At 47.8% G+C, this 15646-nt stretch overlaps 1 protein-coding gene, 1 long non-coding RNA gene and 1 other non-coding gene across 12 annotated transcripts in view; 2 read left to right on the forward strand and 1 right to left on the reverse strand.

Annotated features, from left to right (window-relative positions):
• The first annotated feature begins 668 nt into the window (after positions 1 to 668).
• On the forward strand, positions 669 to 3265 carry LOC130207392 (uncharacterized). Its single transcript, XR_008834278.1, has 3 exons — positions 669 to 925; positions 1823 to 1904; positions 2083 to 3265. It is a non-coding gene; the product is annotated as an uncharacterized LOC130207392 (long non-coding RNA).
• A 461-nt stretch (positions 3266 to 3726) lies between these two features.
• Positions 3727 to 3809, reverse strand: trnal-cag (transfer RNA leucine (anticodon CAG)). The gene has a single exon. It is a non-coding gene; the product is annotated as a tRNA-Leu (tRNA).
• A 44-nt stretch (positions 3810 to 3853) lies between these two features.
• The window catches only part of hecw2a (HECT, C2 and WW domain containing E3 ubiquitin protein ligase 2a), a 51471-nt gene continuing 39678 nt past the window's right edge, over positions 3854 to 15646 (forward strand). For 8 of the 10 annotated variants that reach the window (XR_008833150.1, XR_008833152.1, XR_008833151.1 and 5 more), the window contains exons 1-2: positions 3950 to 4186; positions 5027 to 5152. The gene's annotated coding sequence lies outside the window, so the exon portion shown is untranslated. Of the gene's footprint in view, positions 3924 to 3949; positions 4187 to 5026; positions 5153 to 6331; positions 6379 to 15646 lie in introns of those variants that run through there. The other 2 variants (XM_056426004.1, XM_056426012.1) reach the window with 2 other exon arrangements.

Genomic DNA, 15646 nt, shown 5'->3' on the forward strand with positions numbered 1-15646 from the left:
ATCGATAAAGCTCAACTTGAGCAGAGAGATTACAGTGATTCTTAAAACACTGCAAGTCTGTCCTTTGATAAAGGTAAACAGCTGTGTTGTGTTTGGTAGCAATAGGACTAAATGTGTTAATTAATCAATACATAAATATATCAAACTGTGATGTGTGGGATGGACTCATCTTTTAGTTTTATTCCTACTTACGAGCAATCATAACAAGTTGCATCTGTTGATGAAAACAAACCCAGTATTTCACAAGTGATGAGTATCGTCTATAAAAACAGAATGACGTGACTAAATGGTTAAAACATCATTCAAGCCGACAAACTCTAAATCCCCCTGAAACACAGGAGGGGAGGAGCCTTGGTTGCTTTGGCCCCTGATGGAAGTCACTGGGATCCCGTCGGTGTGAGGCGACATGAGGCGACTGCTGTGGTCTAAATGACTAAATACATGTGTGCATAGAGGGAAACACTTCTACAGTCCGATGCATGAAGGAAACCGACAAGGGACTCAGAACTGCTTCCGAAAAGATCTCAGGAAAACAACATTAAATAAGAAATGGACCATCTCTTCATGTTATATTTGCGATATTCAATTAGCTGTTGCCTGTTGTGTAACGATTGATTGTTTACCATCTGCAAAAACAAATGTACACACAGAGATGAGGACCCCCCCCCCCCCCCCCCGTCGACAACGCTCGCAGTGGGTCACTTTCCTATCTCAGGGGGGCATCATGAAGGAGTTATGGGCATATTTTGAGTTCTGATATTGGGCTGGTTTTTGGGCTGGTTTTATTGGCCATTGGGCTTGTTTTGGGCTGGTTTTATTGGCCATTGGGCTTGTTTTGGGCTGGTTTTATTGGCCATTGGGCTTGTTTTGTCACACAGACCTGGCAACCCTGACTCCGCCACATGACATTGGACGTGTTCACAATGTAAGTTATCCCTACATTATATGTTAGTCTTTTATTATTACATAGCCGCCGTAAGCGTTACATATATAGATATGTATAAACATACATCTGTCGCACCTATTCATTTTATCTTTGTTCTCGTCCGGTGTCACATTACGAAGACGGTCCCGGTCCGGCATAGCTAGCGTGCGAGCTCGCGCTAGCTATCAATGGCACTACTACATGTAACAACGTGTTGGACAATCGGTGTAGCAGTCGGTGGCCGCGCAAGCACGACAACTCGTCCGTTACATTGCGTGCTTTTTATTCTCTTCTCCAATAGTGATAAACTTTGTATTTCCATAAAGTAATTTGCGGTCATTTGTAACCTCGCATAGCGAGCTAACGCTAGCAAAGCGAGCCCTAACGTCACGGTTTAACAGGCGACCCTGTTGACTGGTGACTTTTCACGTATAGCTGTCCTCGTGAATGCCGCTTGGTTTAATTTAGTAACGAAGTGTCTTCTCCTCTAATATACTTAATAATATATTATATGCACATAAACAATACGACATTCACGAGGGCAGCGCCGTGTTGTCTTCCTATTGTTAACAGCCGTCTGTAACTAGCTACGACCACAACGGACGCGTTGATTCACAGTCGCCAGTTAACACGGTCGCTTTATAAACCGTAACACCGGCACCGTTAAGGTCCGGAAACGGCCGTGTATAAATACTACTGTCATTCACTGTGTGAAAGCACGCAAACGTCCACGTATTGACAGTTATTGAAACGACACATTAGTGCCCGTGTTATAGAAACGGTGTATCAGTCAACGCCCCGTTTAAGACCAGCAGCAGTGGTCAAAAAGAAAGAAAGAAATGTAAATTTGTATTGATCCCCGTGCGAAATTCTTCTCTGCATTTGACCCATCCTAAGTTATGAAGGAGCGGTGGGCTGCAGTGAAGACCGGGGAGCCACTGGGGGTTCAGTGTCTTGCTCAAGGACACTTGACATGCAGGTAAATAGTCACCCTTAAAGATGGACCTAAATAAATAATATAACTGTCATAGATTGCCATGTACATCATATGTATTCTCCTGTAAACATTTACATAGTTGTCAGTGGTGACATAGATATGCAATTATTATAAATGTATGCTGTGTATTAATTAAATCTACTTTCCCTTCCTGCTGTAGATGTGTCAAATAAATGTGTGATTTTAAAGATAACTGTCGACCGATCACAAAGAAGCTAGCCGGCCACGGCAGGGGGACAGCTCTCCTGGTGACCTCCATCGGCAAAGAGGTTGTTCAGATCCTGAACAGTGTCCTGACGGTGCAGGAGGCGCCGGGACTGGACACAATGGTCTCTGGAGTGATGGAGCGGTACCGGCAGGCAGCTGTAACACCCCAGACCAGGTTTGCATCCTGGCCAGACCTCCACATACGACTGGACATATATGTCACTTTATGCCGCGGCTGACCGTTGACTGCACTACCGATGCTCAGACCACTAACCGGGTCCGGACCCAGACGCCTTTGTCTCTGGACCGTGGACCGAGAACCGATATATAATTCTGAATTATTATTATTAAATATTCATGTTTGGCTTCTCCCCGGCGCAGCTTTACGGTTCTTGCTCTGCAATCCAGGAAACACACCAACCAATTACATGCATTGGAAATCATCTCATGTGATCCTACTCAGCCAATCACACGTGTGTATTCCCTTAAGCCCCACCCTCGACTCGAGTGCCATATTCACACACACAGGAGTGACAGGAGAGACCTGTTAGATGGAAAAGGTACGTGAGTCAAAGAAGTTAATTCACTTGGCGCTCTAAAAAGAAAAATGTGGACAGCTTTACCTGATAATGGACAGACCTGTACATGTTTATTATTCCCACAACCAGTTTAAAAGCAGTATGTCTCATGTTCACCCATATTAAAAGGAGTGATGTGAAGCACGGCTACGAGACAAAGCACAGGTCTTTTGAGCAAATATACCCACTCGCATCCAAAATTAAAGGCACAGAAAAATTAACCTAGGAGCCCAATATGATCAGAATCCTGACTCATGAATTAACTGCCCAACAATAATGTTAACAGAGCAGAAATGAGCTGAAACCAGTGGTTTAATAACTGCAGATAAAGTCCATGCTTACACAATTTCTCTTCTTAGATGACAAGAATACAATATCTTGGCTCTTTTGAGTATTGCGCTTGACGCTCGAATAAACTGAATTTAAAGCTGTCACATTTTTCAACGCTTTCTGTTTTAAATCCAGCCTTTATTTTACTTTAGATAAGTAAAGATAATGTATTTATTATTTATAATTAATCCAGTTAAATCTCTAACAATAAATATTGTTTGAATGTTATTCAATTGAACTTCCTTTATTTTATTTGACGTTAATACAACAGTTTGCTACTTCATATGGCCCGAAATCATAGAGCGCAACATTTTATATGAGGAATGAGGAAATTCTCTCTAACTGGACCTCGCTGAATTTGTAGATGTATCTTCATGGTCAGCATGCATCATTGAGTGGGACGCAGGGGACGTCACTCTTGCGGCAGGCAAAGAGAGAGCAGCTCAGGCAACAGGGTGTGCCAGGCATTACTGATTGCCTGGTGGACATGAGAATCAGTTGAAAGGAGCTGAGCGGTAAAGAAGCCATCATCAACCTCCGTGGTCAGTTGCTGCAGACACTGGGTGGGGCAAAGGGGAGAGACCTGTGGATAGATTACCGTGTTAGAATAGATTACAGTGTCTCCCTTGACTGCAGAGTACCGCACGAAAAAACTGAGAAACTCAAACCCCCAAAAAAAAGAAAAATGATGTCAGAAGTGGGATTCGAACCCACGCCTCCAGGGGAGACTGCGACCTGAACGCAGCGCCTTAGACCGCTCAGCCATCCTGACAGGTGACAATACATTGAGCGAGGATCATAGAAGAAGACGTGACCAGACGAGGTGTTTCCTGTAGCGTGATATAGTTTTAGCTGCTTTATTGATTGGACATTGAGCATACTGGTGGTGAGATATGAAGTCATGCAGTCTTTAAACCAGTGGATATTACCAACCAATAGCAGCGTGTTACGCGTGTATTTATTCATGAGATGCGTTTTGTTATTTCACGATGACTTTCGAGGTGCATTAAATATTAACACGGCATCAAATAACTGAGAGGGATTCATACTACTAATATCACTGAAACATGTCGGCACAACTACGGCTGAAGTGAGTCGACCATCTAGTTTGGGTAGTGAGTCTTTCCTCTCGCCGAACGGAGCCAACGGGTAAGTGAATACTGGGCGTGTGCGCGCGCGACCGAGCGGAGCGACATTTGGAGCTTAATGATGTCATTTGCTAACTCATTATTAGCCATAACGGTTTTACGAGCTAGTTAGCTCATTGCTATTTATTTTTGCTCTGCTAATTGTCTGCCCCCTGGTGGTCACAAGGGGCTCACTGCAGCTCCAGCCGCGAGCCTGTGAAGTTAAGTTGAGCTTGTGGTTTTTCAGGCCACAGAAATGTAACGCTGTCTATTTAGTTAGCTGCTATGTTATTGTTGTTTAATTGAGATTTGAACGCGTTAGCGCAGCTGCCGGTGTTGTGGTTTAAGAAGCGACCGTGTTAACTGTAGTTACAGACAGCGGTTGAAAAGAGAACACGTAGCTGCCCTTGTGAATGCCGCATTGTTTAATTTGTATAGTATATATTATTATGTATATGTGAGGGGATGACACTATTACAACATCAAACCAAGCGGCATTCATGAGGACAGCTATACGTGTTCTCGTTTCTATTTTTAACAACGGACAAGTTCGGCTCAAAAGTCGCCAGTTAACAGGGTCGCCTATTAAACCGTAACACCGGTCCTCTAACGCCACACAGCCCCCTTGAAGATCAGCTATTCGCTGCTCTTCATCTGTCACCAGTCTCACTGTCTCCGTTTGCTGTCTCAATGACTTTTGCGAGTCCCGTGTTGCACCTCGGCCGACCGGCCACCAGGGGGCGCGCTGTCCCAGTCAACACCTGAATACAGCCTGCGACGGATGAGGAGCGAGAGTTGCAAACACCAGCTGCATGACAGCATACACTCCCGTGTTTGACGTGACTTTCTCGTGTCCACGCAGGAGCCTCGTCTCTCTGTGCTGAACGGGTGGTGTGTCGGCTTCAATGGGTGTCCGGCCAGGAGGAGGCTTCGTTCACCTGCGTAGGTCTACCGGGGGGAAGATGGAGCGCCGTCAGTGGTGGAAGAGGTAAGCCTACTCTGCTCCTTCATAATAAAAGCGCTCAGGTCACACTCCTGCCTTCAAACATGTGACATCAGGAAAGCACCGCCTGTGGTCTCTACGCGAGAGTCATCTTCATATACACATGATGGCGTCCTCATGACTGATGCAGAGGCAACATGTCCATGTAGATCTGTTGACTATTGCTGTGCACTGTGGAGACATTCACTCCCTAACGATGCCTCGCGCATTTGTTTAGCATAGAAAATGAGAACCTGCTCATGTTAATGTGGCTCATCTAACACAGAGCAGAAAGAATACACGACTGACCTATGCAGAAGCCTCGAGGTACTGAAACAGCAGGGGTGAACATGCACTCACCTGGCTGTTGTTCTACAGGTTGAATACATTCTGTGCTCTCCCTCTCTCTCTCTCCCTCTCTCCCTCTCTCTCTCTCTCTCTCTCTCTCTCAAGTCACCTCCCACTCTGACCCTTTCCCACATTAATATGCAGCGTGTGTGTGTGTGTGTGTGTATACACGTTATCAACGGACACAAAAACTCACATCTCACGACAGCCCTCTGAATAAATCCCCCTCCCGCCCAGCAACATTACGCCATCCTCCGGTAGGCTACGTTTCTTCTTCTTCTTCGTCTTTTGCAACTGACAGCGCGTATACATGCTCTGCCCAGTCCGATCGAGTGTGTGTGTGTGTGCGCGTGCATGTGTGCGCGCGTGTGTGCATGTGCTGGTGGGCACTGGTGGTGGGAGGACGTCGGCACTGACTGCAGCGCATTGCGATACAGAGAGGGCGAATGAGGATGCGGTGCCTGTGTGAGCTGCACGCTTGAAGCCGGCAGCATCAGCGGCATCCGCGGCATCCGCTGCATCCTCCTCCGGTGCGGACCGAGTGCGGGGAGGTGTTGGTGGAGTTTCTGCGCACACCTCTGGACGCAGAGGGCCGATGTCTCTGCAGCGCCGCGGCTTTTTCAGAGGGATACCGTCTCGGTACGTGACTCCGAGCCCAACGCTGGATCTGAGAGGGAGGGAGGGTGGGAGAGAGGGAAAGAGGGGGGTTGGTGGGGGGGGCGTCTAACGCGGCACCCCGCCCGTCCCGCCTCATTTTGGACTGCAGGGATAACGACCTAAACCGCGCAGAAACCACCGTGCAGGTGTCCCAGGGGGGGGCGCGCCGCCGCCGTCATCTCCCGCGCACCGCTCTCTGCTCGCGTCCCGCACCTCTGCGCCAAAAGGTAAGCCTCTGCCGCGCGGTGCGCCCGCGGGGACGGAGAGACCGTGTAGGTGTTCATGCAGCGATGGTGATGATGATGATGATGGTGGTGGCGGCAACGATGATGATGATGAGGAGGAGGATGATCCAACCGCAGCGCGGTGTTTATTCGTAGCGTGTTCTGCTGTTGTTGTTGTTGTTGTTGTGGGTTTTTTTGCACCGAAAGGGGATAATTGCTGTGTGTGTTTGAGGGGAGGGGTGTTCATGCATGCGTCTTGCGAAAGCGATGCATGAGAAGAGGATGACGTAGGGAATTCCCACAGTAATCCAAGAGCGCGCGATGACACCCGCGCATTCCGCCAGTACAGTCCCGACGCGGCCCGCGCGGTCGTGCGCGCGGCCCCGGCGTTGCAGCACGGAGTGATTCGGGAGTGATTAAAGTTGGAGACGAGCCGTTATGTAACGTGGGTTTTGCTGACGTGCATGCGCGCGCGGGGCGGGGGGGGGTGGGTTACCTTCACGTCTCTTGGAGCCCGTAATCCGGCCCGTATCCCCCCCCCCCCCCCCCGTGGACGGGACGCTGTCAAACATGAGATTGCCTGATATAATCCGTCATGTGGGCCTGCAGTGTCTTTGCTAAATTCCTCTGAGAGATCTTGCAGTGCAGAAATGTGCTTCCCCCCCCCCCTCTCCCACTGTGATCTTCTTTCCACGGCTTAGGCTGCAACACTGCACAGTTTTCTCCAAAAATATGATACATGAAGCAAATCTGTAATTTGAGATACATTTAGTTCATTTAATAATTTTTTTTTTGTCCCTGCAGAGCATCACAAAAGTCCTCACTTGATAGCATTGGACTGGGGGGGGGGTGGGGGGGGGACCTGTGAATGTTTGGCTCTGACGTCTGTCCGGATTTTGCGCAGAACCTGTAACCTGTTGGCTGCAGGACGCTGGTGATGAGGAGATGCGCAGGGTTTCTGAGCGGTGGATGATGGACATGAGGAGGAGAGGAAAGTGCGGGAGTCCCTCCATGTGCACGGGGTCCAGAACGATCTGCTCCACCTCTGAGCTACAGGAAGTGTTTGGATACGTCACACACCCACAGCCCGCACTGACGGAAGAGGAGCTTCTGTGACACACCTTCAAAAGCAGGTTCACGGCACCGGGGGCCAGCGGCAGATTGAAGCCGCCGCGAGAATCCACCACGAGGCCCCCGGAACACACGAGGAAGAAGAAGAAGAGACGTGTGACCCGCTGAAGAGGAAGGGGGGGAAACGAAACATGTTTTCTGTTTGTGAAGATGGACGTGTCCTCCCACATCAGAGTTATTGATGAAGGTGTGCGGCGCCTTAAATAGACGCGTGTCACTAAACACCGGCCGTGCTCCACTCTGGGAGGCGTGACGGAGCAGAAGCAGCTAAATGGACTCCAGGCGTCGTTTATTGCGCCCGTGTTTCTTTTTTTGGGGGTCTAAATGTCTCCTGTGAAAAAAGTGCCGTCGTTTGCGTCGCGCGTGCCGAGCGGGTCGGCGACGCGCTCCGGTCTATGCTCGCTTCGGTCGGGGCTCCCCCACGCGACTGGACTTCAATACGCTGTAAACATTTGGGTTCATGGGAGACTTGCGTTGGGGAAAACGTTGGCTTCTTTTTGAAAATGAAAGTCAAGAGGAACGGTTGAGCTCTCGAACCTGAGGCGTCGTCCTTTTGATCGACAGCCCTTCGTTCCCGCTCACCGGCGTCTCCTCAGGTCTTCGTGGAGAGTTGTTGCTCTGTGGAATGGGTGGAGGTCGTGTGGCAGGTGAGAGGCCGCCGGCCACGCCTGAGACGCGTCCTCATGGAGGCGGGAAGCCCTAAACGTTTTGTTTTCATATCGGTATCTGTTGAGCTGCGGTCACACCAAAAGCGAAACTATTTTCAGTAGGGGCGAGATCCCCCTAGCGACGCTGGCACTCAGTGGCACCTCAGTGGCAAGTCTGTGGCAAGTGCCGCTCGGTGCCAGTACTCAGCGACAACTCACTGGCACCTCACTGGCAACTCACTGGCACCTCACTGGCACCTCACTGGCAAGTCTGTGGCAAGTGCCACAGACTTGCATAGATAATGTATTTTTTTAGACTTACTTAAAATATGCAATACGATATTGCTGTACAATACTGCTGTACTATATTGAATATTGTTTTGCTACTACTACGTTTCACTTCATAATATATAACACTTATATACCATGATATGTATAATGTACCCGCCTTTCTTTAATAATAAAAAATATATAATTATTTTTTTTACCATGTCATACTGTTATACCTCCATGAAATTCTCCTTTGAGGAGATGCCACTGTTAGTCTAAAGTTTAAGCACTGGCACTCAGTGACACTTGCCGGCACTTGCCATCAGTTGCCAGCAGTTGCCAGCAGTTGCCAGCAGATGCCACTACTAGTCAAAAGTGCCACTACTGGTTAAAAGTGCTACTAGTTAAAGTGCCACTACTAGTCAAAAGTGCCAGCAGGCGGAGGGTCGGCCGCGGTGGCGAGTCTGCGACGATTTAGTGACAAGCTTCACTGAAGTGCCCGGACAGCGGAAGAAATCACTTTCATGATCACAAAATGGAGGAGCTGCGGTTTAGCTAGATAGATAGATAGCTAAAATAGCTAGATACACAGATGGATGTGTGTATATATATATAAAAGACACTAATTAATATATATATATATATTAATTAGTGTCTTTTAGACACTACTGACAATATGCAATAAGATAGTGCTGTACATTACTGCTGTACTATATTTAATATTGTTTTGCTACTACTACGTTTCACTTCGTAATCTATTACACTTATATACCATGATATTGTAACGTCTCGGACGTTATGGCACTGATGACACGGAGACGGGACGACGTTATTAATCCTCCCTTTATTGGGCATCCACCAACACATACAGCGTGTTCCTCTCAGCTTAGCAGGTCGAAAGTCAACAACAACGGTTCCCGTCAACCACCCTTAACTCCCGTTTTCCGACAGGTTAACCCCGCCTCCCCTCTACTCCGCCAATCACAGGCACGCCCCCTCGACCAGCATGCACGGTGCCACACTTTGATTGACAGCCACTTCACAGGGTCGCTACAATATATTACGAAGTGAAACGTAGTAGAAGCAAAACAATATTAAATATAGTACAGCAGTAATGTACAGCACTATCGCATATTGTAAGTAAGTGTCTACAAAAAGACACTATATATATATATATATATCCATCTGTGTATCTAGCTATTTTAGCTATCTATCTATCTATCTATCTATCTAGCTAAACCGCAGCTCCTCCATTTTGTGATCATGAAAGTGATTTCTTCCGCTGTCCGGGCACTTCAGTGAAGCTTGTCACTAAATCGTCGCAGACTCGTCACTGCGGCCGACCCTCCGTCTGCTGGCACTTTTGACTAGTAGTGGCACTTTTAACTAGTAGTGGCACTTTTAACTAGTAGTGGCACTTTTGACTAGTAGTGGCATCTGCTGGCAACTGCTGGCAACTGATGGCAAGTGCCGGCAAGTGTCACTGAGTGCCAGTGCTTAAACTTTAGACTAACAGTGGCATCTCCTCAAAGGAGAATTTCATGGAGGTATGACAGTATGACATGGTAAAAAAAATAATTATATATTTTTATTATTAAAGAAAGGCGGGTACATTATACATATCACGGTATATAAGTGTTATATATTACGAAGTGAAACGTAGTAGTAGCAAAACAATATTCAATATAGTACAGCAGTATTGTACAGCAATATCGTATTGCATATTTTAAGTAAGTCTAAAAAAATACATTATCTATGCAAGTCTGTGGCACTTGCCACAGACTTGCCACTGAGGTGCCAGTGAGGTGCCAGTGAGGTGCCAGTGAGGTGCCAGTGAGGTGCCAGTGAGGTGCCAGTGAGGTGCCAGTGAGGTGCCAGTGAGTTGCCAGTGAGGTGCCACTGAGGTGCCAGTGAGGTGCCAGTGAGGTGCCAGTGAGGTGCCAGTGAGTTGCCAGTGAGGTGCCAGTGAGTTGTCGGTGCCAGTGATTGCACTCGCCCTCTCTCACTATTTTTTCCGCGCGACCGAATCCCATGAAAAGTCAACGTACAGACGCGTGTGACTGCGATAGACGCGATATATTCCTAGGCGGCGCGTTTGGGGCGACGCGTTTTCCACCCCGAGTTGAAATATTTCAACTTTGAGGCGGTCATCTCGCAACTCGGGCCAATCAGCTCTTGAGTTCCGCTCTCGTAGCGCTGGAAGCGGAAGTCTTTCAGACGTAACGGTAACTTCATCGGTGAAAGTGACCGAGCTGTATGAGCCTACGGGTGATGTCATGTATTAATATATATATTATATTAATGTCATCAACCCAAACACGAGGGCGTTAGTGTGTGGGACGTCCACGACAAGAATAAAGCAGAACTAGTGGTTAGTTATTCTGGTGGATGAAGGAGATGATAACGTTCTTTACGGAGACGAGACACGAGGATAAGCCCCGCCCCTCGCGGAGCGTCTCGACGCTTATGGCCTGAACACGGTGAACGGTTGAGCGAGTAAACTCACGCGTTTTGGGCGACGCGAAAAATCACATCGCTTTTGGTTTGAACGCAGCTTAACTAACATGTAACGTTGGGCTGACATCGTGTGACCGGCCGCCCGATGCCAGGGCGTCAGCGAGGGCTCATGACCAGCTGGGCTGTCACGACGAGGCGTAACCACGGCTACTGTGAAGAAGGCATTCACGGAGGAGAGTCACGGAGAGGTTAAAACACGTGTACCTGAGGACGACAAAGTAAAAGTCTGACCTAAAGTAGCTACATCTCTCTACACGTAAAAGTAATTCCAGCAGTCAGAAATATCCCCGTCGTTAGCAGGCGGCGTTCCTACTCTTGTTCTTGTTCTTCTTGTTCTTCTAATTCTAATTTTAATTCTAATTCTGGATGTTGTGACTCGAGTCAGATTCTTCGTCTTCGTCGTCTTCTTCTTCTTCTTCTTCTCCACACGTGCTCAACCTGAGTTTGTAACAGCTGATCCCGAAGCCTTCGCTCGAGATAAGCTTTTTAAATATGGGTTGCAGAAGAGAGAGAACAGTTCATTAGTTCCGACGCTTCCAGAGCCAACCCCTTCGTGTCCACACACACGTCTGTGTCCACGACATTCACACGCAGCCCACTTCCTTATTCGCACAAAGGTCCGCGCTCCGGACTCGGGGAGGGCGATATCAATCGGCCTCCAGGCGTAAAGCCATTTCCGGCTCGCCGAAGCCCGTCGTGGGAGGGCAGCCTCCCGAGGAGCGTCCACGGACACGTCCTCCCGGGGCGACGTGTGCCGAGAGAGAAAAACGGCCATCGCCGGGACAACGGGCTGCACTCTCGTTCTCTCTTTCCCCTCTGGGAAGTGGCGACGCTCTGGCACCGACCTCGTGTTCCCCCCGAACGACTCGCGACGAGCGAGCCGCCGGGCCGCGGCCGCCTCGCGGGTTCACGCCGGAGCTCCGCGAGGACGACGTTGACGGGGAGAATGTGTTCCCATCCTCCGACTCAGGAATGTGGCTTCGAGGAGTGGATGTGGGTTTCTGGTTTCGACGAGAGGCGGGGCTTGTGTTTGAGGGCGCAATGCTGGATTGTGCTGGTTTTGTCTTTTTGTTCCTTACATTATGGTGTCAGTGGGTGTGTGTATGTGAGAGTGTGTGTGTGTGGGGGGTGTGTGCGTGTGTGTGTGTCGGTGCCAGCTCCCCAAGGTGCCCGTTCTGTCAGGCTGTAAAGTGCAGCAGTCACCTCCACAGGAACACAGAGGGGTCCCTCTGCTGACACACACACACACACACACACACACACACACACACACACACACACACACACACACACACACACACACACACACACACACACACACAGGAACAAAGTGTGTGAGATGTAGAGGAATCCCATCACTGACTCCACAGCACCTCTCCGGCTGGATAAACACAGGGATTGAAGCTAATTAAAATGAGTTATTGATTAATCTCTTTTTATTGAGCCATATAATATAACTTAAACATGCGTAGTTGGGATCATGTGACATGCCAAAGCTCCTCCTGACCACTTATCTAGAAACACCAGGACAGACCTAATAACCCTAAACTAAGACCATAGCATAGACACAAACAATACACACACACAGTGATAATGCAATGTATAACAATACACACACACAGTGTTAATGCAATGTATAACAATACACACACACACACACACACACACAGTGTTAATGCAATGTATAACAATACACACACACAGTGATAATGCAATTTATAACAATACACACACACACACACACACACAACTTGTAGTTGCTTTAAATCAGAATATGTCCAGAGTTTTGTTAATGGGCCAAAAATAACCAAATATGACTTCAAACCAAACATTAAAAATAAAAAATGTTTGAACTGTGAAACGGTGAAAACTATTTTGGTGTCTGAAGCTAAAACCACTTCTGGAGTTTTATTATCATACAAAAGCAAAATCTTCTGCATCTGTTTTTATCAGAAATGTGTCCCGAATATATACTTACATTTTTTGAAGGCTCAATATTTTAGTTTGATGCCACAGATTAATACACAACTGAACATGCAGAACATCTGAGACAGCAGTCAGAGGACGGAGCAGACGCTGGCCGATGCTGCGCTGTGATTGGCCATTTGGCCGGTCTGTGTTTGGATGGGCGGGACTTAGCAAAGGGTCAATTAGTGTTCTAGTGAGTAGCATGGACGGATTAAGAAACCACGGGCCCCTGGGCCTGGACGTGTCAAGGCCCCCCCCCCCCGCCCGTAAAAAAAATAAAATTACAAATAAAATACAAATAAATTACATTCCGTATGGAACAACGATACCGGAGCTGAGCAGACAACATTACGCGAATTATATGATAGCAGGGACTTCGGTTATATGAATTAAACGAATAAACTTTCATGAAGAACAACTTTACAGAAATACATAAACAGCGCATTTGTGTGTGTGGGGGGTGGGGGTGCTTAGAAAGAGCTCTAATGCTATTGTTTTGCACTTGCTTTTTGGATTTCTCCCTACAGAGTTGAAGGGCCCATATATTGCATGGAGTACTCAGCCCCTCTAAAGTCCTATAGATAAACTGAGGGGATAAACACTCACTTGAAAGGTATCATGATGATTTCTTTCTTGTGACATCTTCAAAGTGAATGTTTAGGCTATTCTTTAGTTTCTCAATCGGACTATTGGGGCCCTGTTACTGACATGAATGACTTAAGCCTAGCATATACCGGCATACGGCGCATCGTGTCATATCAATACAAAGTTAATAACAGAGACTTCACGCAAAGGCTCTGGGTTAGAAACCCCTGAGCTCAGGGGCCCCTGGTGCCGTAGGCTCGTTCGTAATCCATCCCTGAGTAGGACTATTGGGGCCCTGTTACTGACATGAAAGATTTAAGCCCAGCATATACCGGCTACGGCGCATCGTGTCATATCATCATATTCATATCAATACAATGTTAATAACAGCGTCGTCGCGAGGCTCAGGCAGGGCCCCTGAGCTCACGGGCCCCTGAGCTCAGGGCCCCTGGTGCCGTAGGCCTGCTCGGTAATCCATCCCTCAGTAGGACTATTGGGGCCCTGTTACTGACATGAAGGACTTAAGTCCAGCATATACCGGCTACGGCGCATCGTGTCATATCATCATATTCATATTAGGGCTGCAACAACGAATCGATAAAATCGATAAAAATCGATTATTAAAATAGTTGGCAACGAATTTCATTATCGATTCGTTGTGTCGCGCGATTATTACGGCGCTCAAAAAGTCACGGAGTATAAACAAAGTAGATTTGAGCGCAGAGCGGCGCAGGAGAAACAAGAGTGGAGGGAGAGACGGAACGCTGCGTTGTGAGAGCCAATCAGCGCTGAGCTGCTCCGCTGTTGATGAATCTAATTGGCTGCTGCTGCTCACGTGGCGCTGGATGCGGAAGTCCTTCACGTAGTCGGAGACATTCACGGAGCTGTGTGCGCCTCCGGGTGACGTTATGAACCCAGACACCAGGGCGCTACATGTCACGACGTGTGTGGCATTTCCACAAGAGTATAACGTAGAAAACGTGGTTATTTATTCCGTGGCGGATGGCTGAAAATATTTTTCCACGGAGAAAGGCAACGGAGATAAGCCCCGCCCCCTCACCGTATTAGGCGTTTAACCCATAAATAGCCAACTCAGGAGAGTAAAGCGCTGTCAGTCTGTTTATGACAGGGTTCATCCACATGACCAGTGAACAGGTTCATACTGCTGACCAGTGAACAGGTTCATACTGCTGACCAGTGAACAGGTTCATACTGCTGACCAGTGAACAGGGTTCATACTGCTGACCAGTGGGTCTCCAGGACCTTTCCATGACTTTAAACCAAATTTCCATGATTAAACATTTTATGAAAACTGTGTATACATGAACAAGTGAGAAGATGTAGTATTTAAAATAACAATGAGAATTCCAAAGCATACCGTATATATACCGTGTAAATTAACATTTGAATAAAACAAATTTGCATTACTTTTCCAAACATTTGGGGATTTTATTTTTTTCATTTACTTTTCTAGGCCTGCTAATAGCCATTTAAAAATTCCATGACTTCCAGGTTTTCCATGACCGTACGAACCCTGTTTTGAATAAAGGGTTGAAAATTACAGTTTTTTTTTAATATCCGATTAATCGATTAATCGATAAAATAATCAACAGATTAATCGATTATCAAAATAATCGTTAGTTGCAGCCCTAATTCATATCAATACAATGTTAATAACAGCGACGTCACGCGCGGAGGCTCAGGCCCAGGGGCCCCCTGAGCTCATGGGCCCCTGGGCCTGGGCCCGGTAGGCCCGTTGGTTAATCCATCCCTGGTGAGTAGTAGTGATAGTGTATTTAGGAGTGGTGTATGTGTGTGTGTGTGTTCATGGTTTTCAATGCACACACACACACACACACACACACACACACACACACACACACACACACACACACGGAGGTGTGTGGGGTCGTGTCGCTCCGACGGGGCCCGTCACTCCCGGCTGTCACACAAGACGGACTTCTTGAGCTTCTGCATTCACAAACACATTGCTGTCACACAGAGCGGTGGCCGTTGTAAACCCGAGCTCTCCGGCCGCTCTCTGCAGGAAAGGCTTCCGGGCCGGATATTTCAAACGGCAGCACGTTCTGCCGCGTTCCGGCCGCAGATGTCTTTCACCGCTCGGATGACTCGTCACGAGACGGGCGTCGAGG

Source organism: Pseudoliparis swirei, chromosome 2 (assembly GCF_029220125.1).
Source record: "Pseudoliparis swirei isolate HS2019 ecotype Mariana Trench chromosome 2, NWPU_hadal_v1, whole genome shotgun sequence".
NCBI classification, from domain to species: Eukaryota; Metazoa; Chordata; class Actinopteri; order Perciformes; family Liparidae; genus Pseudoliparis; species Pseudoliparis swirei.